We start from the raw sequence: 27,615 nt of genomic DNA on the forward strand, positions 1-27,615 counted from the left end.
ATAAGCATCACCCTGCCAAATTAAATATTAACCTCAGGATGTGGTTTAAACCTTAATTTTTAAGAGAATTCCTTCTAACAACTCTGATTTTCATCTAGATTTGATTAGAAGCCTTGTGCTTACACAATTAGAATATGTCACCATACAATTAAAATACATCCGATGTGTGGTGAATGTTACATATCTGAATATTGGCAAGGTGGGATGGGATGAAGGTAGGGCTGCTGTTCAAGCTTGGGAAGACAGTCATGTTAAAGTTTCTTGCCTCCTTTTTTCCCCCTTAGATGTTCACAGTTAAATCTCCAGCTTTCTCTTTGTGCAACTGCTGTTCTTTATCCTGGCAGAAGAAAATTGGGGGTAGCATTGGTTACCGTGTGGGTGCACGCGTTTAGCTCCCCTGGTGTTTAGGGGAAATGCAGCTGGGCTCTTTATGTCCCCACCATGCTTTGCTTTTCATGTTTCAAAAATGTGCTTCTATATAAAATATTTAAGAGTGTTTGTGCCTATATACATATATATAAAATACAGTGTTTATATGAGCATGCTTCTTGGATAGAGTTGCCTTGGTTTAGGTTAGAAATAGCAATTATGTGCTAACAAATTGCCTATTACATATGCCCAGTATACAATTTTTCCAGTAAATTTGTAACAGTTTGCTCAGTTCCAAGCCTGTGTGAGTGAGTGTGTGTTGCCTCTCCATCCTATTCTGGTTTTTGCGTGTGGAAATAAATTAATTTGGTTATGCATGTTAAGTACTGTATTAATGCAAACTCAAATAGTCACATATATTTATGGGACTTTGCAATTGCTTGACTTTTAAGATGCTTGATAACGAATTGGAATTAAATACAAACTCAAGGAGCTCCTTTGGCAAATAAGCATAGATGCTCATTGCACTCATCATGTGGCAGTTTTTCATGCACACAGTATTTATTTTAGCAGCATGAACTGTAGAATGTGCCCCTTAAAGTGCCAATTGTGGCTTAATTATAGACGCAGAAATCACAATTTTAAGTTGTTTTGCTGAAGGCTGTGCACTGGCTCTCTCTGAAGACAAAGTGCACATTTTGGGAACAACAAATCCACAGCAGTACCTGCTGGACATGAATGTGCTGCAATTGTTTTTTCTACCAGGGTTTATTTTATAAAAGAACTGCTGAAACCATGTTATTAAGGTTTCAAAGTCAAATATCCCAACAGCAGTGAATAGACAGAATAAACCATTGTAGGACTCGAGATGTCCAAGAGCACACAACACCACTGGCTGGTGCTTGGCCATGACCCACAGGTTCTTCTCAGCTGTGGGTCCCAGCCTGGATTGATGGAAGGGCTCTTCCCTCCCTGGAGCATGTGTTGGTCCTTTCAGAATTCCAGAGGGTTCCTGGTCTCTTTGGATCCCAGCCCTGCTTTCAGGCAGGTTTCAGTAGCTGCGGGTTGCCCCCAGACTGGTGTTACCTGCAAGCTGGATGAGAGTGCATTCCTGGGCTTCCTCTGAGTCACTGGTGGAGTCACTGCATAGGTCAGGTCCCAGGAGAGATGGCTGCAGTATCCCAGGTGTTACTGGCCTCCTGGTCACCACCGAATGGTTTGTGTTGGAAGGGACATTAAAGACCATCTCGTTCTGGCTTGAACTCTGCCTGGAACAATTCCAGGCATGAGGCATCCATATCTTCTCTGGGAAACCTGTTCCAATGTCCCCTCACAGTAAACAATTGCTTCCTCATATCCAATCTAAATCTGCCCTTAAAGCCATTCCTCCTTTTCCTGTCACTATGTGCCCTTGTACAAAGTCCCTCTCTGGGTTTTTTTGGAGATCTCCTTTAGGTACTGGAAGGTGCTCTAAGGTCTCTCTGAAGCTTTTTCTTCTCCAGGTCTCTTAACATGGCTTCATAGCAGAGGTGCTCCAGTCTTTTGAACAACTTTGTGGCCTCCTCTCAGTTGCTGAAGGACCCATGAATTGCTGTGTTTGGAGCCCAGCTGTGTTTCCACCCATCTGGGGATCATTCATCCCTCTGGCCACATCCCAGACTGGATAGGTCCATACTGTGGGGTATAAATTGGGGTAATACCCTCTGCTGCTCTCCCTTTTTATTTGAGGGTAGCAGAAAACCTGCCTTTCTGTAGCCATTGAGGACCCCTCTGTCTCACTGAGCTTTCTGACACAACAGTGGTGGCCTTGCTGTGATCTTGGTTCTCTGCACCCTTGGACAGAGCCCATCTGGTCCCGTGGGTCAAGATCAAATAATCCTAGATAGGAACCTCAGCCTTATCTCCCATCTGCTGCCACTAAATCATCCACCTCCTTCAGCAGCAGCCTCACTTTTTCCCTGCTTAGCCTTTTACTATTATTTGCAGCGTTAAACATCAAACTATTTTCGAAGCATTTCCATGAAACGTTGATTTGAAAAGTTGTGGTTTATCAGTGAAATGTAATGCAGAGTGTGTTACACCCCAATTATATGTGCATTAAGCGTTCCCATAAGAAGTCTAAACTGAATTTTGCAAATTTTTATTTAATTATAGACTTACATTTCAGGATGTATTAGGCCACCCACTGAGTGTGAGGGCGTTCTAGATTGCTTCCAAAGAGCTACCGGTTGCTTTGGGAAAACTTAGTTCTTGTCAACCTGATGAAGTTTATAGGAAATCTTCCTGCAAAAATGACAGCAGCTCTCCTCTGACTTCTCTATCGTACCCAATAATTTAATTTTAAAACCATAAAATCCAGTATTTGAAATAACTTCTTGTTAGTGACAAGTATAAATATTTTTCACTTTTATTCAATATTTGAAACAAGTGCCGTGACTGTTTGTGTATGAATGTGTGCATTTGTACACTGCATAGAAAAATACTCAGCATTTATGTGTGCTTCATTCATTTTACTGTTATGAAAAAACCCCTTGTATGTCTAGCCAGAACAGAATTTTACTGTAAACCTAATGCAGTGTGCTCATTTGTATGGGTTGCTGCAACTGGAATTTTTCAAATGCATAATGTGGTGGTCATGATAATGTGTTTACAGAGTGTAAAATTTGAGCTTGAATTATGATTACTGAAATAATTGATCGTCAGCATTTGTGCTTTGCATAAGAAGAGTTCAGGAAAGCTGAATATTAAATAAACAGCATGTTGGATGAACAGCATTTGTCTTTCAACTCATCAAATGAACAAAAACTAAAAGAAGAGCATGTATTCTTATTGCCAATTACTGTCCAAGGAGGATAATGATACAATCTTTATGACCTGCTAGAACAGTATTCTTAAAATAAATTTCCCATTACATTCCTCTCAGTGTTAAAATACAGTCTTTCTACCAGCAGATAAGTTGTGCCAAAAATAAAACCAGAAAGGTCTCTCATACATAGTTTCTGGTTATTAAATAATGTGCACTCTCCCTATCCCTTCCCAGCAGGATCTTCTGGTTTCTCCAGAGGCTTAAGGAGCTCCTGCAGGAACTCAAGGAGCTGGTAGATGCAGGGGGTGAATGAACAAAATTAAAGTTCTCTCCTTAGAACTTCTCACTTGTTTTGATCATCTTGCAAATGAGTAGAAATGTATAGAATTTTTGTTTGTTGTAAAACAACATATATACTGTGTCTCTGATACCTACAAAACAACACTCAGACATCAAAGGGGATCTTCTTTTTGTGGGAATTGTAAGTTCTGTAAGAAAATTGTTAGAGAAATCATTAGGATGTAGAGGTACATAATTAATATGTGGGAGTCAAATGCGTTGTGCATTCGGTGTGTTTATCAGCCCATATTCTGGGAGTGCAATCTCTGAGAGGCCCTGAAGTGCTCTGTAGTGTGTGTGGGCCAAGGGTGAGGGATGGAAAAGCATCTCTGATCAGAGCAGAAAAGCACAGAGAGCCTCCTGCTTTGTCTGGATAGGCAGTGTTTGCTGCTCTGAGGGAATAAATAACAGAAATAACAGCAATAACAGCAATCACACTGTCTCAAGGCTGAGGCCATGGCCGGAGCAGGCAGGGAAATCTTTGAGGAGATGATGCTTTAGTCTCTCGGAGGTGTTCACTCCCCCATGCCTGTGTTTTCCTGGAGCTCTGGCAGTGTGGGAGCAACGCAGAGCCAACAGGTTGCAGGGGTTTGGATGCAATGGAAAAAAGGGGAATGTGTCTGGCGTGGCATAGGCAAGAGGAATACAGGAATATACACCCCCCACCTTTCTGGGGTTTGTTCCCTTGGGCAGTCTCTACCATCCCTAGTACATCTCTGTTTGTATGCTAAAATGATCAAATCAGTAATGATCACTTTCTTGGGGTTTTTATGCTTTTTCTTGTTTATTTTCTGCAAGGAGTCCTTCAGGGCTTCTGAAGATCTCATTTCTATTCTTGTGATAGCAGGTGCCTTTGATAATGTGTTTTTCTCCAGTCTTGATTATTCTTTTTCTGTGTTGTTTGTTTCTTCCTTTTGGCAATTACATCCTCAATTTTGGATTATTTTAGATTTCTATTGCTAAAATCAAAACATAGTCACTAACCATCTTTCTGCACTTGCTGATTTGTTTTTTTGGGCAGCGAGGCCCCTGCTCCTTTGGCATCCTAGCTGTCTGCATATGGTAATTTATATTGTCTCTTAGCTGCGAGATATTTTTTCTTCAGCAAATTATTCCTGTTTGTTTGCAGTTGATCATTTTTGTTTAATAGCATTTTCTATTCCATGGCACAGCAGTGTCCTGGGAGAAAAGGATTTTCTCCTGGTGCTCTAATGAGTTGTTTTCTTAGCTCTCCCAAATGGTGTCCCATTCTTAGAAACAGTCCAGCAAGTGTCCTTGTGGTGTGGACGTACAGCAGGGCTTGGCAGATCCGTTCCGCCTTGTTTGGGAATTTCTCAGGCACTGAGCTGGATCAAAGTGAATCAGGCAGGATGCTGATGGAGCCAGGGTGACAATTAAATGCCAGCCCAGGCTCCCAGACCCTTCAGTGCCCTCTCTGCTCGGGGACTCCAGCCTGAGCTCAGCTGCTCCCTGGGAGGAATGACTCGGCAGAACACCAACTCCCGATGGCTCCAAACCAGCATGATCTGAAATCAGAGTTTTGGTGCCGTGATCAAAAGAGTTTTTTGTAGTTTCCATGAGTAAAATCCCTCCAAAACTAGCAAAAGGGTTGTGTCTGCTGATCAAAGGGTCCTTTGGCATCCCCAGCCAGTGAGATTCAGTGCAAAAGGGAATTTTCAGAAAGCTCATTAAAAATTAACAATATTGTGGGGGAGAAAGCCCAGAGATAAATCCTTAGAGATCATGTTACTTTAGTAGAAGTTTTTACTTGAAATGAGAAATACCTGAATGCCCACTAGAAAACAAGTTCTGTAATAAATTCTTTGCACCACATTCCCTATTTGAGGATATGGGAAGTTTATAAATTCTGGATTTATAACCTGTTTTGTTTCTTGTATGGAGATTTCTTTGATTTATCTCAGTGTTTGGTACTGTACAATTTACCATATTAAAAAAAAATGAATTATGGATTTCTGCACCTTAGATTCTTATGGGTTGTATTGATCTTTCAGAGCCTTTCATGTTTTTGAAGTGTGTAAGACAGTGAAATCTAAATTCAGAAGGTGTTTCTGAGGTTTATTCTTTTATAATGTATGTATTTTATCTTATTGATTCCTTATTTGCTACTGTACAAATGGGAACAACTTTATTATTCTTCTGACATGGCTTGTAGTTAAAATCAGCCCTCTTGGTCCCGTCTTTGGTGTTTCTCACTGATGTTCCAGAAGGGATATAGAGGAGGCACTGTAAAGAAACTTCTGGATGAGATGTACAAGTTAATTATCAATGAGCTGAGGTTTTATGATACCCACAGTGAACTTGTAGGGAATGCTTCCCTGCAGAAGCAAGAGCAAGTGTGGCACTGCTGAAACGAAGTGTAAAAAAAAACTTAGTTTTCAATGCATACTAAATTCAAAAATAATTGCAGGCACGATTAATATAGGTGACTTCCTGTGGCAACTGCCCTCTTATTCTTTCTTTCTTTCTTTCTTTCTCAGTGTAATTACCTGAAGATTACTGTAGTCTGGATACAACTTTGTGGTTTATTTCAATGTATTTGCTGGTTTTGAGTTCAGTGGTAAAGCTAAGCTTAAAAAAAACAAACAAAAACCGTCCCACCCAGGACTGAATGATTGAATTTCCTTTATTTGTTTGTTCGGTGCTCACTTTTCTACCTCCAAAGGAGCACCAAGCACCTCAGGATGTGGGTTAGGTCTTGTTAGGGTTTTCCTTGGATCTCTTTTCAATGACTTCCATCCAGAGACAAAGGGACTACCCAGTGCTGCCCTATTCAAAATCTTCTTTCTTTTGAAAGGCTTTTGAAAGGTGAACATCAAGGCTGATTATAGATGTTGTTTTAAGGAGGTCTTTTAGTCTTTAATTTACACCTTTGACTATTTAATACCAGAAGAAATGTCTGCTAAGCCCAGGGTGGATCGAAGGGAAAGCAATTTAATCAACAGGTAGAAGCCCTTGTTTGAAGTAATTGATTGTAATTTTGCTTTGGATTTAAAGAAATCAAACTTTGTCGAGAAAATAACTGTGCTGCAATCTATTAAAATGTTTGATTTGCTACTAAGATTGAATTGTTGTAGTAGAAGTGGTATTTATTTTGCTAATCAGGCTGATTTACTGCTTTGCTCTGCTTTTGTAAAAGCACGTAACCTTTATTTATACAAATTATTTGAGGTTTTATGACTTTTTAGGAAGTTGCATTGTGATGAATAGCGTGTTTCTAATTTATTGTGTCAAACTGCATTTAGCAGAAGGCGTGTATCTAATGCATAAAGTCTTCACTTGGTTTACTGTTGCAGTGTACTGGATAAAAGAGGGAGACTTCTGCATTTCAAATTAGGGAAAAGTGCTCTTTTGACAGCAGTGAAATGAACTGATTTTCTTGTTCAGTATTTTGGAATTAGTGGGGGTTTGTAGTCTCATAACTGGCAGATACATTTCTTATCCTTGTGTGTCTGGAGCACATGCAAAGCACTGAAGCCACTTGAATGCGAAACAGTTGTGGTATTAAAAATAATTTCTGTGCTACTGTAAAAACTGGCCACTTAACACTTTTAGTTCATGAACACTCTGCCTGTGATTTCCAGCAGTTCCACTGATTGCTTAGTTTTCTTCAAACTGTAAATACTGCTTGATTATTTAATTTCTCTGATATTTTTTCTAGTGGCTTCAATCAGGTTTTGGTGCAGGTTGCCAAAATTTTAAATTGAATCTGAAATTAAAATCTAAACTCCGTTTTGATGTGAAATTTCTATAGTATCTATGTCTGCAGTGGGTTCTGTCATCAAAACACTGAAGAATTTCAGTTCAAGAGCTGCAAAAGGATTTTTTACTCTTTTTTTTAATAGAAATTCTTTGCAAATATGAAAAGAACTGCTTGTTTTTGAGTGGAATAAACAGAAATGCTTCTGTGGTATTCTCTCTTCTGCTTCCCTGATGCTGTGAGGCAGCAGCACTGGGCAGGAGACACAGCCCTGCTCTGGGGAGCCAGTGGAGACACTGTCCTTCAGTTCTTTTTAGGCACCACCATTTGGTTAAAATAGTAAGCAGCAGGGTTTAAAATTTACTGTGTGGTATCTGTAGGGGTTTCTATTTTAATCTTCCTTAATTCTAAACATATTTAATAGTAATGTCATGGAAGTGTCTGTCTTCTTTACCAGATTTTTTAAGTTCACCCTACCTCAGTTCTGGCTTTTTGGGTGTCTCTGGCCATGAGCAACTCAGCTATTCATCTTGGGCAGTGCCCATAGTTTTTCTTTGCAAGTGATTTGGTTAATTTACAAGAGAAAAATAAAAGCCTCAGGAGGGTTTGGGTGGAGTGCCTGAGATAGGGCTGCTGAAATGACCTCACCAGGTCAAGTCTTCTGGTGACTAAGGGTGAGCAGGAGTGTCTTTCTGGTTTGTTAGTCAAGAGAAATGCAGATGTTGGCTTTAATGCTTTGGCAAGTACGCCTCTCTTCTTAAAGTGTGTCACATGAAGGATGTGACATGTTTGTACATGGAGAGTACATGTGAAATCAGATTGGCCCTGCAGTATGAAGTCCTACCAGACAGGAGAAGCTGCTGCAGTGTTCCATTGCAGCACGTTGCTGGAATCCAGGGTTATTTCCTTATCTTACCCTTTATGGCTCTGCAGCTTGTGCTGGGACAGAGGAATTCCATGCAGTGATGGGAGGCTTTGTAGATCACTTCCATACATGTGTTACTGACACTTCACACTGGTGCTGCTTCTCTGGCATGAATTATTTGCACTTCCCTGTGGCTGCCTCTCTTCATCCACACTCAGCTTTGCCCTGTGAGCCCATGGATGGTCTCTGGCTGGTCCATGCAGCCACTCTCTTCAAAATTTGGTAAGAATGTTTGGCAAGTGTTTTGAGGATTGGCAATTGTTCAGGTCAGTTAAGGATTTTTCAGTGAAGTCGTTACACAATGCAGTTATAAAAATTAACTCTTTGTATGCAGGCTACAGTAAATGAGTGTACTTTCATTTTTACTGCTTTACGGGAAGATATTAGGAACAGAAAGATAAAACTAGTAAAGTTTTCTGAATCACTGAATTAATGGATTAGCTAAAAATGCCCCATGGAAATTATCTTAGCTTGACCAAAGAACAAATAGTGCTAATTGCTCTTAAACTGAGCTTGTTTAGTCTGGAGATGTTGCTAGCAAAACTGCATCCTTTTTGTTTTTGTGGGAGAGGGAGTGCTAGTGTGTAGGTGGCAAGCACACCCAGCTTGTGACAAGGAGGGTCAGCGAGACTTCTCTGAAAAGGTGTCAAAATCAGTCCAGTAGTAGTATTCCTGGGAGAATATGGCAAGTGGATTTATTTCTGGGTAAAGTTGGTGTAAAAAAAGAAGGGGATATGTTAAATGGGTCAGAAGTGCTGGTGTGTGAGATGCTTTTATAATTCCAAGGTTTTGCTTGTTCCTTAGGCAGTGATAAGAAAGATAAGACACAAGAAAAAGTCTGATAAATGATTGCAGCTGTACTGTGTCATACCACAAAAAATATCTGTATTGAACCTTGTTTTTATCTGATACAGTAAACAGTCTCTTCTGAAGTACAGCAGCTTGTAAACCTGGGTTTTTATTACTTCTTGGTGCATCATTATTGGGCTGCCAAGTCCTGTGCATTTATTACTCTGTGCTGCATAGGGTCTGGGTGTTTATTAGTGCTAAAAACCTCATATTGTTCCATTTCAACATTCTGCCACTGACTTGGAAAAGTATGGCATAAAAGTATCCTAAAAAAAAACAGGGAAGAAAAGCCCTTGACTAGGTGTGACTGAAATAATAGCTACAGTGTTCTGTTTGGAGATGAACCAGACCCCAATATTTGGTGTTTGACACTGAGGGGAAATAATTCTGCTAGGTGGAGTATTTTTGACAAGTGTGTTCAATACTCCTCCCCTGAGCATTTGTCACTTGCTTCCTTGGAAAACCAGTGTATGTTAGCATGATCACAAAAGAAAGCAGCAAAATTTACAGGCCTTCTGTTTGTTCTCCATCAGTAAAAATAACTAAATATATGTAGGTTCAAATGGAAAATAGAGGCATAGCTGGTTTTTGTTTCCCTTTTTTTAGGTTCATAAACATTCATCACTTTTTTTCCTTTTGAAAATGAAAACTGGGCTGGTCTGTGGATGCTTTAGTGAATTTGTATTAGAGCACCAAAAACCACATCAGGAGCAGTTCTTTTCAGTGATGGTACCTACCTGGCATATTTTAAGATGTGGATAAATTTTCCAATTTTCCATCTTTAACAAGGCAAAAGATTAAGGAAGTTTTATTTCCCAAAGACCAAGAAGGTATTGAGTTTGTTACTTTCTCTGACCAGTCTAGTAGATCACGTTTATAAATGTGAGTTGACTTAAAAAATAGAAGAAAAGTCCCAAACCCACTGGTTTAATGAAGCCCTGACAGCAGTTACAGACAATGAGAATTCTGTAGGTGACTGCAGAGGCAGAGTTCTGTAAATGAAATTCCCAACCGGTGAAATCCTATCCCCAGCCCATTCCAGTTTGAACGAGATTTGCAGGATGCACAGCTCAGGCAGTTTCAGATTCCTGGTGTGAAACAATCAAGATAAGAATCAAAAAGTAAAGAAAGGGAAAAGCCCTGTTAGATCAAACACTAAACACTAATCTTTCTCCTTAGGCAGAATTACTCCTTCCAGAGTCCTTACTGCTCTTGTTTAAAATAACAGAAGCCCCATGGCACCGAGAGTTTCTCTTAACTTGTCTTCTCAGGCATGATTTTGTTATGGGGAAGCTTTTCCTGGTTATTTAAAATGTATTTGCAGCTACCCCGTCTTTATCAGACAAACCTAAGTCTTCCCTTGCCCTTAACATTTGCTCCTGTGAAATTGCTGTTTTTTCTCCTGTTGATGATGTTACATAGCTGTACTTGAGACTGATCCCTTAACTAACATCAGCATTCTTTTTTCTGCTTTTTAAATTGTTTGTAAAGTGCTGTAATAGGTTATCTAATCCCACTTTCACTTGTTTGTAGGATAAACACCTGCTGTGTGTTGCTCTGTATGTGCAACACGTAAGTTCAAAGGGATATAAATTGAGCTGTACAGCTGCAATGACCGTAGGAAATCCAACAGAAAATACTTCCAGTGAAACAAAAATATTGACTTCACTCATTTTGGCAACAAAATAAGTTTGCTTAGGGTTTTTTTACACTCATTTTCAATAGGGAAAAACCTTTTCCTACAAGCAGGAAAACCAACATAATTGAAATGTTAACAAAACAGTATTTTTAGGAGAATTTTTTTTTTAAATTTCAGGATATACCACCTAAGTCTGTCCTGGAGGTACATAGCTTATTAGTTCAAGTGTATACATACAGCTAAACCCTCTTTACTGCTTAGGAGAGGCTTGAATAAGGGCACTGTTAGGTTCTTACCAATTAATCATGGCCTAGTTGATGATCTTTGTAAAACCTCTCTGCTGTGGTTTTGTTTCCTGGAGTCTCAGTTCTTTTGAATATGTTGTCTTTGATGAATCAAATACATGTTTTCCTTGGTCATGCTTAAGTCTTGTTGTTAAGAAAAAAAAACAACAAAGGACAAGTGGCCATGATTATATTAGTTTAATATGCTGCTGATGATTAATGACTTTAGTCCATTTATTTAATAGATGCTGTTCTCCTTGACCATAGTGCTAAAGTAAATATTTTGCTATGTTTCTCTGTGCTGTAAGCTCCTTATTCTCTGGGACAGGTTTTGGTGTCTCTTACTCCATGTACAAGTCTAATATTGATGCAGCTATTTTGCTATTCAGTCAGTGTGACGGACAAACAGCTCTGGTATCCAAATGGTTTGAAAAGACAGCAGAATAACAGATACCTGTTTTACACAATTGGTGCCTGTGCTGTTTGTCGTACAGCTCATACCTAGTACATCATTCCAGGTTTGCTGAGAGCTTTTTGTGCTGGGCTCCCTTTCTCTGTCCAAGGCACCAGGCATCCTTTGGAAACATGTATTTTGGTGGTGGAGCTATAGGGCAGTGCTGCTCCTGCATTTCTTCCCTTTCAGGGCTGTGTTCCCTCTTCCTTTCTTGAGCCAGTTCTGTCCTCCTCTGACCCTGCAGTGGGATGCTTCAAGAGCTGAGTGGAAGAAAAATTAATTTTGTTTTTAGAGGAGAGGAAGTGTTGAGAACACCCAGCTGGGAGAGGGGAGATGAGGGTAAACTGGGGCCTCCCCAGGCAGTAGCAGTCAGATCTTGGCTAGGATGGGACTTGAGCTTAAAACTAAACCAAAGCCTTCAGGTGAGCCACATGTCTGAGCTTTTAGGGACAAGAGACAGCTCCTTTGGGAATGAGTGTGCTGTCCCTCTGCCTTCTGTGACTTGAGCCCCTGCTGCAGAGAAGGTTTCCCTTCTCAGGGGCAGGAAAGCCTCCGTGCTAATGAGCGGCACAGGCTTTTCTCCTATTCCCTGCTCTGCAATTTGTCACAGCTCAGTAGCTGCTGTGTAAGAATAAGTTGTCCTTTTAGCAGGGATGGCTGGATAAGCAGTGCATGAACAAGGGCAGCCCTCTCCAGGTAGGTTTTAACTCTGATTCACAAAGAGTCCTCATATGAGGTTGCAAAATTGCTCTGTTGGAGAAGTGATGGAGACATGGAAAGAGCAGAGGCCAAAGGTTGTAGGAAAGATGGTATTGTCTACTGGTGGTGTGGTGTGAAGATTTGGAAAAAGGAAAAAAATCCTTGTGTTGCTGGGTCTGGGGCAACTTGTCGGCTACTTAGTCACAGGGTTTACCCATACTTCACCTCTAGGTTATTTGTGTGAAAATACGACTCAGACACAGTAGTAGCTTGGAAAGGTGATACAACTGCCTGAGTACATTGTGCTTCAGGTGTCACTCAGTTATGAAAGTTCCTGAGAAAATGAGAGGGCACCATAAGCAGAAGTGCAGCAGCTTTTGTTAGCCAGTATTTTTGAAAAATAGAATATTTTTTATTTTTCCTTGATGCATTTAATTGATGATTTTGGGATATTCAGTGTTACCTTCTTTTTGGCAGTGTGAGAGGCTTATGTTTTTCTCTGGCTTTGCACAAAATAATAACAGTAATAATAATTTTAGGAAGAATCTGGAACACATTATTATAAGCACCTTGTTTTAGTGGAGCTGTATCCCAGGAACACCTGCAGTGTATGGGCCCAAGAGCCACTACAAACTTTGCTTTCGGGCCTCTGGTACGACTTAAAGTTTTCAGAAAAATGTTTTCATACCTGTGGATTTTTAAGTGCTTTTGAGTTTTGAAAGTCACTTATAATTTTGAGGGCTATTTTAAGGGAATTCTTGGATCCTAACTCTTCAGCCTCTGTGCTATCACTATCACCCAATATCGCGAGCGAGGTAGATTTTTAAGATTATTTTCGAACACCTTTGTTTTTAACCCTGACCCTTTGCTGCAAGGGCAGGTACCCTGGGAATTATTCCTGCAGTGGGCAGACAGAAGGCAACCAGGCTTCCTGCTGTGTCCTCAGACAGGGAGAGTCACTTGAGCAGCCCTGGGTGTGCACAGCGTTCAGGGTCAGCGGCCGCAGCGGGACAGCTCCAGCCTGTTGACGTCAGGCTGTCTGCAAACACCTCCTGCAGCACAAACCAAGCCCCTCTGCATTGTCTGAATGTCCTCAGCAGCTCCTTAGCTTGGCTTGGCAAAGATGTACATCTGAGCTGCTGCTTTGAAAGAATGCCCTGTTTGACTTCTGGGTGCCCAAAGACCCAAAAGGTGGTAGTGGTACCAACACTGAGGGAAACCCAGACAGAGCTCCCATGGTGGTTATACTCACTGAGGTTGAAAACAATCACAATATTGTCAAGTCCTTTTGTTATTTTGGGATATTTCCTTATGTAAACATACTGAGCCTAGTTCCAAATGTGATGTCTGTGTAAAATGTGTGTCCCACCTCACCAAAATATGGCATATATGAGACAGAATTTTAATTAATTCAGTAAATTAGGCTTGCTGTAGTCTAGATACGCTCTTCTGCATGGCTACTGTGAATCCCAAAGCAGAAGAATATATTGTCCTGAAAACACAGTATCTGTCTAAAAACATAGTATCTGTCTAAAAACACAGATGAGGCAGGCGCTGTTAGCAGAAGAAGGTGATTTTCCCAGGAAAGCAGTTTGAGCTTTGTTCCATATCCCACATTGGAGACCAGTTTAAAAGTCCTCCTAACCTTGCAACTATCAGTTCCCTGCAGGCACATTTCCATGTTGACAAAAGCAGCTGTGGCCTTCCTTCAGCTGTGAAGGCTCATCTGAGTTAACTGGGAATGAGTTCTGAGTGGAGAATGGAAGGGTTCTCACCCACCAGTGCAGCTGAGTTGATTTAGTGAGCTGCAGAAGACTGAGTTAGTATATGGGAAATATGTCTGTTGTTGCTCTGAGGAATGGGAAAAAATATTCTGATTTTTTAAATTGTTTTTTGTGTTGTTTCATGTTTTTGGGTTTTTTTGTGTCTTGGTTCAGTGTTTTAGGCATGTAATTGAAATCTGTAATAACAGAGTGGCCCCTAAATGTTTCACATATTTATTTTTTTTTTAGAGAAGGAAAAATGTTTTTCCTATTTGAAGTGTGTCTTCTAAGAGCCCCCAGTTTGGCAAGTTGTTTTAGCTGATTAATATTCCAGTGATGAATTTAAATTTAAAACCCAGTTCTAGACTGAAAAAAACAGAAAAAATATTTGTCAGTAAGCTACTGTTTTGATCAAAATGTCAGTAATCATTATGTCTACTATTTTTGGAAGAAAAGCTCCACAAATTGGAAACTACCTTGAATTTTCACAGGTGGGCTCCCATCCCGCAGGTAGCAGGTGGGGTTTTGTGAGTGCTCCAAGGTCCTTTGGCATAAGAGTGCTTTGGGTAATAACTCTTTATACTCTTCCCCAGTCTAGACTGGGTTTAACTTCATTCTCTAGGACCTTCTAACTTCCAGTTTATGTGAATTGGATTACTTGCTAATGAATTTCATTTAAATGCTTGCAAGTGAAATGGTGCTGCACTGCTGCTTGCCTTCCTACCAGCTGATTGGTATTGACAAGATTACTGGGGTGCATTATGGGTTTTTAATGGAGCTGGCTGAGTTGGTTTCCTCTCCAGCAATTCAGCTTCCTTCCCTTTCAGTGGGCTATGAGCTATTTTCTGTGATTGCCTCAGTTTTTGACTATTGCAGAAATTGGTATTTAAATTTCTGCAGTATTCTTTTGCCCTGGTCTGACTTGTCGTGTGTTTCTCATTGCACAGTGAATCCTGTTTCTGTGGGTTTGCAATAAGTGGTTTCTGTATCTGGATGAATTTTCTCCAGAATGGTGCTGTCTGCTTGCCCAGTTCTTATTCTCTATCCCCTCAGATACCATTTGTTTTAGCAGTTGATTCACATATGTCCTTGGACATACAGGTGCTTGTTCTATGTAAGAGTATTCCTGAAGTGTGGAAAGTTGTGCAGCTTTAATGTGATATGAATGTACAAATTAAGCATTTCTTCTTTGAAACATCTGGAAGGTCAGCTTACATCAGGTTTTTCTATATTTCTAATGGAAAAAAGGTAGAAGAACAAAAATCAGGAAATAAAAATTTCTCAATTGACAGAGAAGAGCTGTTTCAGGTAGAGTTTAGGAGTTTGTGTGGATATGTCTCTGGGCAGGTCTTACATACTTTCAGTGCTTCCCCTGATGAGGCTTCCTGTAAAACATCCTCGCCCACGCCCTGCTCCCAGAGTGAAGTACAGGAGCAGTCTGTGCATGTTATTTTGTCACTAGGAGCCCTATTGCTACCTACCACTTTCAATTAATGACACTTCTTAACGACATCTTGTGCGTGGTGCTGATTTCCCCCCCCCACCACACACTTGTATGTATTTGTCTCTCCTGAATTTTCTGAGTTGGTATTTGTCTCAGTTCAGCCTCTCTGCCAGATCAGAAAAGCAGATGTTGTTGTAGACGTGCTGAATTGCTTAAAAAAAATTATTGCCATACATCACTGTGGAACTGTGATTAAAAGAAATAACTTTGGTTTTCTCTGTTTATGTTCCAAGCACAGCAGTGGTAGAATCACCATTAGCTTTGTATGTGCCTATTAACCAAATGAAAGGAAGGATTCAATGGAGTGATTAGTTTTCAATTTAGGCTTTTAAAGTTATTGTCTCATGGTTTTTGCAGCCTAGTTACTGAGGGGGAATATCCAGGATTTAGTTATTTTTAATGCTGTTTTGATTGGGACACTTTGTCCAGATACTGAATTCAGATAAAAGCAGGATACTCAAGGATAATTTAGAAGAAAAGATACTGTGTCCTTAGAAGGCTTCTGTGATTCGGAAAGCACAACATCTCATGGCTAAATTTGTTGTTAGAACTCAAAGAGCACCAAAATCTCAGAAAGTAGTTTAAACAGTGTGATCCAAAGAGGATTAGAAAGAAGCACAAGTTCACATGGGGAACAGGAGCAATTCAAAGCTCATGCAAAAACCACTGGTTTAACCATAACACATACCCAGTGTAATGTCTGGGAAGAAGAAAGTAGCACCAATAGCAGCATTTCTGGAAGGAAATGGTTAAACATTTCTGCAAGTAGCATTTAGAGAAATCCTTGCTTTGAACTGATTGTGTTTGGAAGCAGGTAAGGACTAACATCAGTGCACATCTGGTCTGTGTGTTTATAACCAGATCTGTCACAGTGTTGGTGCCAGGGTTGTTTTTATCTGTGGTTTCCTTTGCACCAGACGATTATTGCTTAGTTGATAGCAGCAGCCCAATCTGTGCAGGCAGCCTGGATGGGTATTTGCTGCTTTGATGAAGGTGGTTTGGCGTGTTGGTTTTAGCCCTGCAGGTGAGAACTGCCTGAGTCATGGGGGCTGGGTTTAAGGCCTGGAGCGTGGCTGGTCTCTGTACTGCACAGCAGGGTAGGATGCTCTTCACAGGGAGATGATGTTGGGTGTTGTACCGAGTGCTTGGCCCCAAATCTCCAAGGGACACGGGCATCAGTTATGTCATTTTATGCAGAAAAAACTGGTGTGGGCAAGGCTGGTAAGCGCTGGCTCTGAGCACAGGTCAGTGCACACACATGGCAAAATCATCTTTCTTTTCAAGTTGAGGGGAGCAGTTTTCAGTTGATGTTGAACACGTCACCAGGCAGTGGTGAGCCGTTCCCAGCCCCTCCAAGATGAAGGATCCAAACTCTCAAGCTGCTGTGCATTCCCCAGGTGTGCCTTATCAACTTAAAAATAATCCACCAGATGCCCTTTAAGTGTCATGTACAATAGCGGTTACTGCATCTGGGCACCTATTTCAACCACCGTAACGTGGTAGAATATAAAGGTGAGAGATAGTCTGAAATCAATAAATTATAACTGTCACCTACATTGTTTCAAAGTACATGCCAAAATCCAATAAGATAAATTTGGAAAGAAAAAAAAGCTGCTGATGAGGCATTTGTACTCAGCAATTGATTCTGAAGAAGGACATTGCAGAGTTTTCTAAATGTTTACACATCGCTTCAAGCGCCCTTATTTAAAACTGGAGCCTACAACCAATTAACATTGAAGGAGGAATGAAGTCAGTGAACCCTTTCTTTTCTAATTCTCTGCTCTCTTGAGTCTTTGCTTCCAGCTTCTTTCCGTGTCACTGCCCTGTTTAGATGTAAAGCAAAGGACAAGAAGCCTCTTCCACGGATCAGGCAGAAAGGTTTCCCTCTCTGGCTTCGATGATAAGTACTGCACTCGAGATTGCACAAGGGCAAAGAGGTGTTGGAAGGAGACAGTTTGGGCAGTGTGTAGAAAGCCTTTTTTCCTTGAAGAAAATGGTTTATGTCTGTGCAATCATCCCTTTATTTATGTTTGCAATGTTCCTTCCCAAATGGAATAACCCAAACCGAGCACCACACTCAGAAGCAGGGCCCTCCTCTGCCTTTCTCTGAACACAGCTTTTATCATGATTTAGATTGTTCTGAAAAGAATCTTGGTTGGTTGCTGTTTTGTTTTGCTTTGAAGAAAAACTCTTGTTATAAGCAAATAATGTTTTTATGGGTTCTGCAGAGTGGGTGTTAAAGCTTTCTCTTCTCAGCCGGTCAGCAGCTCTCTCTGGCTGTGGAAAAAAAGCTTTCTGAGTAGCCTTGCATAGGATACTGTACCTCTTGAGGAGTGGAGTTTCACTCAGCCTATTTACATATTTTCTGCAGCACAAGTACAACTAAGCAAGGAAATAAGAGCATGTTTGCAAATTCTTTCAATTCCCAGCATTCCTCCATTCCTCAGCATCCTCTGCAGTGCCTCTTGCTTGCACTGTGAAGGTGATGTTACTGCCTGCCTTGTGGGGTCTTCTAAGAATAAAATAAGCCAAAATGTTGCAGCTCTTTTATTTTTTTTTATTTTTTTTATTCTTTTGGGCTGGGTCCAAAAATGGCTCTATAATGAATGATTTCCTGCTGGTTGAGCTTGAAAGTTGCATGTGAGAACCTTGTGTTAATCATGAGTCCCACAAACTATAGTTACTCTTTACTCATAGTAAAAGTTTTTTGACCACAGGTTGCAGATGCTTGGTAAAGAATTTAATCTAAAAATAGCCTGGTAATACTTCATTAGTCAGCCATGTCCATCTGTCACCCTTCCTGCTCTTTGAGTGGGTGATTAGATTATGTCCTAAAGAAAAGTCGTCTGGCAAGTATTTGTATGGAGGGCAACCACTCAGGAATATTAGTGTGGATAAAAATCATTTGTCACTGCTGAATAAAAATGAATGTTGTAGGGGATGGAGTTACCTCATATTTGGACGTCAAAAGCTGTGTCCTTACACTTAGTTATTTTATTGTAGGGTGCATAAAATTACTATTGACGTGTAAAGAAAATTATTAAAATGTAGGAGAGTGTGGATTTGTTTAGATTATGTTTTTGTTTGGGTTTTAAAGGTGGACAAGAATTCTCTTGAATTTTGCACTAGGGAGATTTATGTTATTTACATGTTGTCAAGTGTTGCTAGCAATTAGTGTGAGCTGGTTGTTTTCTTTAATTACTGAGGTCACTGCAGGAGTTGGTAACTCTTTAGGCTCATGGGCACACCTGTGTACATAAATTGAGTTATTTAGTGCAAGATGTGTTAGGAAAACAGATTTTTCTTTTACTGCTTCACAGTGGATGTAACCATTTTGAAAGTCATACCATTGGAATGTTGATTTTTGTTTGGGGCTTTTCAAAATATTTCGGTGTCAGTACCTGTGGTTTCAAGATAGTAAATACTAACATTTCCTATTTTGTCTCCTTATTTCCCTGTCAGCATCACCCTTCTGTGGCAAGAGGCACCCGAAAGGAAAACTTCTGCATATCAATGCACTGCCAATGGTAAGTACCTTTTTAACTGACTAAAGGTGGCATGGTTTCTCTCTGCACACCTGCCATTAGCAGGCTTACACTGCAAATAGAATAACTACTTTTTAGTATTCAAGTGGATTATTTTCATTTTTTAAGGAACCTCTAGATCATTATGCTGTTTGACAGAAATATTACAATTGCACCTGGTTTTATCCTGTGGAAAGTAGGGCAGCATGTTAATTTTGAAGTGAGAAGTGTGACTCGACAGTAGCATAGCTCATCCTGTTGGTAACTGGTGTTGCTTCCTCTTTTGGCCAAGAGCCTGTTTGGGGTGAGCTGCAGCCAAGATGAATGTTCTATTGCCCCCACTTGGGTGCTTTCTGCAGTTTGTTTCAATACTAACAGAAAAAAACCCCAGAACCAGCTCTGCATTGTCAGGTGTATTTTACTTCAGCCCATTTGGCAGTGTAAGACCAGTGAAGTTAAAATTTTAGCTGCTGTAGAAAGGGTAATCTTCTTATTCCATCTCTGAATGTTAGTGTTACAGACTGCTGCAAATTCATATTTTCAGGCTATCCTTATGGTTTGCTGGTGCTTCCTGAATAGCTGTGCAGATGGAAAGCAGAGCTGAGGCCTGAAGGGAAGGGCTGGAACATACTGCTTCAGCTTTGATCAAACTACCTCTTTTTTAGCAGTTTTGGTATCTTATGTTGTCACAGTTGAGGTGTGCAAGAGTGGTACCTTCAGCATTAGCCTTAAGAATTAAATGCATGAAGTGCCAGTGTGAATTCTATATCTGAAGCATCTCTCTCTTGTTGTGCTCAGTACAGAGGCTAAAGGGGTAATGTTTTGAACCACTTGCTTTGAACACTCAGTTTTGGATATGAGAGCTGAGCTGATTTCCATTGGTTTGCATGTGGAAATGGATCTAAAGAATATGTAAATCAATTACAGCCTCACTTATTTATACCTTTGCAACTCCACTGTCTTTGCCCTGTGAGGAAAAGTGATGCTTAAAGAGAGTTTGCTTGGATGTAACTCCTTCACTTTGAGGTAGTGAGCAATTCTGTTAACTCCCAAAGACATCGTGGAGTGAAATGTAATATATTTGTCACAAAGTCAAGCAAATATACCTCTGAAATCAGAAGATCTGCACCAAGGATGTATGTTGTTTAATAGTCTGGTTTTTAGGCTCAGAGTTTATATGAGTTTATATTAATTTGAGATGAACTTCAGGTGGTGGGAATGGATTTGTTAAGTGAGAAAGAATAGCGTTTACCTAGTCACTCAGACTGGTATTTTAACTTCTTGGTCCTGAAATGAGCAGTGCTCTCAGCCTTTTCTAGTATTGTTAAATCTTCATTGTTGTTGACCTTTTTCCAGCAAAAAGCTACTCTGTTTTCTTTTTATTTTGTAGTGGTTGAGTGTTATTTTAGTTATTATTTAAGATACTGATCTGTATTACTGTCTCTCTTAAAAACATGACTCATTTCATATTAACCTAGTCCTTATACTTCATAAAATTTTAAAATACTGTGAGACTGTACTTGAAATGTTACTGCATTTTGCCCTAATTTTCCCCCTACAAATTATATTGGAAACTCAGAATTGCACAGTCTCAAGGGCATGGTAGTTGTTACAGTGATCATAAAACATACTCAACTATTACTTGCAGTGGAATGAAGTACTCCCCACTCTTGTCTTTGAGGGCTGTTTTTGTGCTATAAGTTGTTATATTTTATTATTCAAGAGATTTCTAAGCCATTACTCACCTCTGATTAACTTTGAGATAGTTTGAATGTAGATTTAGGAGACAAGCTAGACACATTTTTTACCATCCCCAAAGTAATTGTAACTAAACCTGTACAGTAAAAAATACTTTTAGAGGTTTTTATTATGTTTTTCTCTTTGCTGTGTGTAAACAAAGCGTGGGCCAGAGGTCACAGAAGAAAGCAGGTTTTGTACATCCCCCAGAAAGGCCTTGCTTTAACAATGGTTGCCCATGTTCAACACATACATTTGAATAAGAAATTAATTTCTGATTCCCTTGAGAAATGGTTGTAGCATTTTTGGTCATGTTTAAATCCTGACTGTCAGTTCCATTTCTTAGTAGTAAAAACACCCAAAATAACAATTTACACATACTCCATCCTCTTCTGTTGTTTTCTTAGATTTTCAGTTTTCAAGGCAATTAAAAGAAGCTTATTTTTTGCATCATATTATGTTATGATATGCACAATATATTATGTATATGTTAACTGATAAACCAAATAGGGTAAAATACTAGTTACTCTTTAAAAATTATTGTAGTTGTTGGTAATTCTTTAGAAAATTAAATATTGATATTGTGATATAGCATGGCTGTGTTCAGTGGGTGTAAGTTCTCCTTCCCATTTTTCCAGCCAAATTTAATGTTCCTCACAATGTCAAAGGAAAGATGCAAAGGCTTTATGAAAAAGGCCTGGTAATTGCAGGAAAGTAAGCGTCTAATGCTACTTTTCTAGGATTTTGAAGGTTCATTTAGAGGCTGATAACTGGTACTTAATCTGCGGTCACAAGAATTAATGTGTCGGAAATAAAAATTTGAAGTCTTGGATCTTGGGTCTAAGCAAATGATGACATCAGGATTTCAACAAGGGCTTTAGCAAATGCATTTTCTTATTATGTGATGGAACTTGTAGCTTACCCAAGAAAGATTTTCCATTGTGTGGTGCTTTTTTTGTGAGTTTTGGAAGCAAACCAGTTTGCCTTTCTGCCTTTGCAAGTCATTGAAGCAGGTTTGTGTGTTCACATAAATAACGTGGGAATATAGGAGTGTGCTTATCTATGCACATATTTATACACACATATAGGTGTATATGTAAATTTAGAAATACAGAATGGACTGTGCAAAACCCAGGAGCTTACAGAAAAGTGGGAGCTACCAGTTTGTGACTGTCCTATGACAGCTTGCTGGGATGGGTTTAATTTGGCAGAGGTAAGCAGAAAGGGCTGGGAAGGACTTGAGCTGGGCCATGTGCTGGCCTTCTTACAGTCATCCTGGAAAACACTGTGTCCATGTTCTGAGCCTTTACATGGATGGTTTGACAAAGATCAACACCCTGATCAGTTAAAAAGGTCTCATGCAGAAGAGAATAGAGAATGTTATTGTTTATTACAAGCTGGCACAGGTAAAGTCTGAGGATAGGCAGTGAACACAAAATTACCTAGTCCCCAGGCAAGCAGAGTCATCAACAGCTAAGGCATGTCCTCACAGTCTTGGGGGGAATACCAAGTAGGTGATTTAAATCCATTCTTTTCAGTGCTGCCTACTTCTAGGTGAACACATTATACCGTGTTTCGAGGGTGTAGCACGCCTATTGTGTGTTATGTCAACTGTTCCTACTCATAAGAGATGGGATAGAACAGCTCTGCAGGCACTGAGTCTCTTGGGCCAGCAAATTCCATGGGTGCAACATTTCAGTGTAATTACCTACAGGGGATTTATCTCAGAAACAGCAGGAGGGCTTGGAGGAGCTGGGGAGAACAAGTCACTCCAAAGTGAAGGGAGACTGTCTGCAAAAATTTCCCCAAGACTGCAGCAAGTTGTTTTTAATTTGAATGTCTTTGTGGTGCCTTCAGGTAGTCCTGTGACCTTCACACTCCTTAGAAGACAGGTAAATGAATAAATGGATTTAACTATTAGCCCATGCTTCCCCAGCAGCTAAACCCTCCAAATACTGATCTACCAGGCCACTTTGTTGAAATTCTTCCATGCAAAGCAAGACAACCAAGGGAGGGAATATGAGCTGGAGAGCTGGGTTTGGTGTGGAAGCCTTGTCTCTGCTGGCACCTGCCAAGGACAGCTGGAGGTCTGTGCCTCTAGCTCCGAGGTTTTTGCACTGCAATTGCAAAACTGGCTTTGTTTCAAGAGGAGCTGAATGGCATCTCTCAGCTAGAGGTGTATAAATTGAGTATCTGCAGATGAGCAGCTCTTTGGAAGGTGGTGGAGTTGAAGGTTGATTGTCATACTGAGAGCAGGGACCCTTGCTTTCCAGAGTTTATGAAACTTGACAGGACTAAAGATGTTGCCCTCAATAACCTAGAATAACTGATTCAAAATAAATAACCCTGCAAGACTAAGGCCCTTATTCTATAAAATACAAATGCATGTGCCTACATGTAACTTTTAGTGTAGGAGTAGTTCTTTTGCAATATAAATAAGGAGTTCTTGCATGCATAAAGCTAACCAAGCTTGAAAGCACATTGAACAGTAGGGCCTAAAAGTGCTTGTGAAATTTATTGTTAGCCTGTTGGTTGTACAGTTTATGGAGTGCAGCCTTAAAAGGAAAAAATAATATTTCTTGCAGGTTCTGAAATAGTTTCAAATAATTGACAACATGAAATTTTGAACTGTTTTGCTCCTTCTGAAATCAGTGGATGCTGTTATCAATGAGGGAAGGCGAAGTGCAATGTATTTTGTGTGATAATTGGTTGTGGCTAAACAGTTATATTTCAAAATGTTCATACCTCAGTTCTATTCAGTTCTATTTATTAGATCAGCATGAATTAGCTAATCTAGTGGTTTATGTGTGGAAGAGGAAATACTGCTGATAATGTGATACAAAAGAAAAGTTCCATCATGTGGTAGGGTGCAAACTGTGGTAAGCATTAAAAATTGTGCATACACTATTCTGAATAATTTTTGGAAGGGTTTTTGGAATTTTCTGTTTCTTTACAGAGAGTAAGTTAAACACACTAGCAAGATAGATCCCTTTCTGACTGAGAGGGAAAACACCCCTTTTCAGCTTTTTCTGCCATTAAAGTTCACCACTGAATGAATCAACTGAAACGGAAATGAACGTCCTTTAAAAAAATTGAAGGGTTGGCTCTGTTTTGAAGTAGCATTTGTCAGAGAACTTTCTCTGCTGTTTCCTAAGTATTTTACAGTTCAAAAATAAGCTTTGACTAAGAATTCTCGGCAAAATCATAAATATGTAATTATCTAAGCAGCTGGGATATTTAGCCCCTGGCAGGTGCCCAGTGCAGTGCAAGAGCAAAGGGAACTGGGCCAGTATCTCAAGCTAGAAGAACATCTTCTAAAACAGGGTGAGGGCCATTACTATTCCTTATCTACTGCCATTTCTAGGTTTTAAATCTTAAATATATCTGAAAAGAGGCTGTTTCTGCTGCAATGGGTTGTCTTCTCTTACAGCTGGCTTAGTCAGGTTTTTTTTATTGTTTTCCTCTGCTTTACCTCCCCTGCCTTAGGTTTTTTCTGTCTTCACTGCTTTATACTGGTGTTGGTTCAATAGATAATAGTAGTGCAGTTAGCATTAGATGATGTCTTACTTGATCAGCATGCCATCTGCTTTAGAGGAGAGGGAGATTTTGTGTTTGTACTCTGGGTTCACTGCCATATGCCCTGGTGAAGTTGTATAACCTGAAATTACCCTTTTCCTGCTCTGTTATATGAAAGAATTAGAAATACAGTGTAAAGTCTCCTTAACATTGGCAAAGTTTGTTGCATAGTTAAAAAATTAAACTGGCTTTTGTGTGTACATGTAGTAGGGTATTGTAGAGAAAACCCAAGGACAGGCTCTTTTGTGTGCCAGCATGTGAGTGCTGCCATCTGCAGAAGAGCAAGGCTGATTTCACAGGAGACCATGTCAACGTGCCACTTGTATCATCAGGCCTTGATCCTGGTTTCCTTCTTGTCAACAGAAAGTTGATGTCAGTTCAAGTTAACAAAAGTAAAAGCTGCCCTTAGTTTCAGCAGTGCTGATGCTGGGAGATAATGAATATTGCTGCAGAACAATAGGAAGTCTGCAGGCTGTGTGGAGTGACTCTGCTGATGCCGACTTTGATTTACTCAGGAGAAACAGAGACCTGCTGGCCTACGAAAACCAGGACCCTATGTGGCCATCAGCATGGATGGCACGGCTAGAAGTCTGTATTTGCTTTCCAAGTCTTTAGTTCACCCAGTGATTAGAAGCAAAAATTGTAGTCAGTGGGTTAGTGCACCCATCTTTGTAAATAAAGGTCATGTGTGGCATTCTTATTGTGATTTAGTGAACAAATATAAGAAACTATTCAAGACAAGGGATTTGAATCCCATACTGGGCATATGTATGTAGGATTGGCATCCACGAATTTAATATTCACACAAATGGAGGGTATTGATGTCAATTGTGAGCCATAATTGGAATCTTTGACCTCATTAATAATATTCATGAAATCTTCCCCTTTCACTTAATTTCTTTGGGCTGTAGATGGACCATATTTTATTGCAGTCTACATGTGTTTTAAAAATGTTTTATCCTGTGTTCAGGTGTTTAACAACTGTTTCAAAAAAAAAGCTAAGTCCAGTGGCATAAGTTAAATTTAAGTCCATCATAACAATGTGAAAAGGAGAGGATTTGAATAAAGGAATAAACTGGGCACATGGTGTGACTTGGGAATGGGTCTGTGCAGGGCAAGGAGCTGGACTCGATGACCCCTGTGAGTCTCTTCCAGCTCAGCTGATTCTGTGAAACTGGCGAAGGAGCTTTTATAAAATCAGCCATTTCACTCTCTTGTAACTTGTCTTCTCTTCTAGCTTAGTTGACACTTTTTATGAGGAGAGCCATGCACTTCTGGCATACAGTAAGCCAAATTACATATACATGATGGGCTACGAAGAAGTGATTTTGAGTGTGTGCTTACTGATGAGAATCCAGAATAAAGTCACTGGTGGTTAAAATGAACAGAGGGCAGATCAACCATCAGAGCAGAGTCTTTTTCCATGAATAAAAGAAACAATTTTAAAACTATCAGGTGCATAACACACAAATTAAGGGGAAAATAGATGGTCAAAGGTTAAAGAGGGAATGAAAACACAAGTTTTATGGTCACAAGATCAAATGAGGCATTAGTTAATTTTCCTTTTTTTGGTGCAGTTCAGCAGAAGTTCAAGTAATTCAACCGAGTGATTGAACTGGAACAGGAAAAAAAATAATCAAAGTTACAACTTGATGTCAGCATTTCACATTAAAATGAATTTGAAAAGGCTGGAATTCCTTCCTAGTTCATGGAACCTTATTTACATAGAAAATGAATTTGTAACAAATATTCTTTTAACAGCTGATAAATTATTCTACTAATAAGCCATCAGAATAGGTTTAACCAAGAAGTGGCTGAGGCTCAGATAATCTTTTCTGAAGAATGACCATCTGGGAAATTGGAAGTAACCTGAGTAGTAAGTAAGGGTATCTGAACTGTGAGGAGGTGACTTAATTACGTAAATAGCAAATGGAAACCACATTAGGGATGCTGGGGTTTTGCTCTAAATAGAAGATAAAATACAACTTAATATTTCCTACCATCAATACCCCAAGGTGATGTGCTGCTCTTTAGGCAGGATCATTGCTGCCTTTTCTTGTACACATTTCATACTACTTATGATAAGCAAGTAATTGCTATGTGTTTGAATTTGTGACTGGAAATGCAGCTTAGATTGTTGCATACCTTTCCACTGGCCTAATTCCTGGCTTCTTTTATATTTAACTTTTTCTAAAAACAAAATCCTTTTTTGCTGAACTGTTCAATTTTGGTTATTATTAAGATTTTTCCTATGCTGCTGCAGTTTGAGGTTCCTGTTTTAAAGTCCTCCCCAGTTGTTGAGCAGACTCTTGCAGGTCCCAGTTCTTGACTCAGACTGGGAGCTGTGGTCAATAGGCTGTTGTGGAGCAAAGTTGCTTCCACTGCCCCATCCAGTTTTGTTTTAACATCCCTTTTGCTGGACCTGACAGGAATTTCTCAGCAGACTGGCCTCCTCATTGCCCACAGGAACAACTGTTGCCATTTTGTTTTGTTTTGGGTTTTTGGTTTTTTTTTTTTGTTTGTTTTTTTTTTTTTTTTTTTTTTTTGTTTGGTGGCATTTGATTTTTTTATTCACGTGTCTCCATGGTGGTCCATGTATTTCAGTTGAATTTCCTTTTCATCATAATGCAAACTACATAAACTACTGATTTTTTATTTTTTCTTTCAAAATGCCCATGTCAAAGCAGTTGCTGGGTTTACCCTGTCGAGGTTAACTTGCACTTGGACTGTCTCTGTTAAAGCTTCCCATTTTCATCAGACTGCTTTTCATTCTGTCCACAGCAGGATGTGGATTGTGGCATATTTGGAAGAGGAAGGAGTGTTACATGTGATCCTCCGAAATATCTTAGTCCTGATGTCTGAGTGTCTGGAGTTCATGGGGGTTGGGATATAGGGCAGAAACTGTAGCCTGAGAGAAAACAGTGTAGTGATCAGAAACATTATAGTTCAGCAAATTCAGAAGCACATAAGCAAGTCCTGGACTCATTTTTTTGTCTGATTTGGAAGACAGTTTAATCCGTTACGTAAATCTTTAAATTTATGCTTTGAAAAAGGAGTGTTATGTGCGCAAATTCTAAATCATTCTGAAAAGAACTCGTGGCATCTATACATAGCAAACCTCTGGGGAAAAAATAGTCATTTTTTAGGGTTCCTGAGGTTCTGTTGTTACCCCAAGATAGATGTGGGATGTTTTGCAAGTGCAGGAATGGAGAAACATCAGGAAAGACAAATCTTGAGCAGAGTGTTACTAGAAGTGCCAAGTTACAGCTGTGATGGGTGACATCAACTTAAAAAGATGTCAGCTATGCAGGACTCATAAGTTAGGAACCTCTGTGCTTGCTTTTGAAGAAAAAAGCATTGCAGCTTAAGTGAAGTCAATTGTTCCACATATTTTTGTGACTTGTCACTCATCTGGTGAAAAATCTACAG

General features: G+C 39.8%; 1 protein-coding gene across 2 annotated transcripts in view; it reads left to right on the forward strand.

The window, feature by feature from the left end:
• The first annotated feature begins 18,809 nt into the window (after positions 1-18,809).
• The window catches only part of TBL1XR1 (transducin beta like 1 X-linked receptor 1), a 61,245-nt gene continuing 52,439 nt past the window's right edge, over positions 18,810-27,615 (forward strand). The window contains exon 1 of one of the 2 annotated variants that reach the window (XM_031055487.1): positions 18,810-18,876. The gene's annotated coding sequence lies outside the window, so the exon portion shown is untranslated. The remainder of the gene's footprint in view (positions 18,877-27,615) is intronic. The other variant, XM_005419028.2, reaches the window with a different exon arrangement.

Source organism: Geospiza fortis, unplaced genomic scaffold (genome assembly GCF_000277835.1).
Source record: "Geospiza fortis unplaced genomic scaffold, GeoFor_1.0 scaffold172, whole genome shotgun sequence".
In the NCBI taxonomy this organism is placed as follows: Eukaryota; Metazoa; Chordata; class Aves; order Passeriformes; family Thraupidae; genus Geospiza; species Geospiza fortis.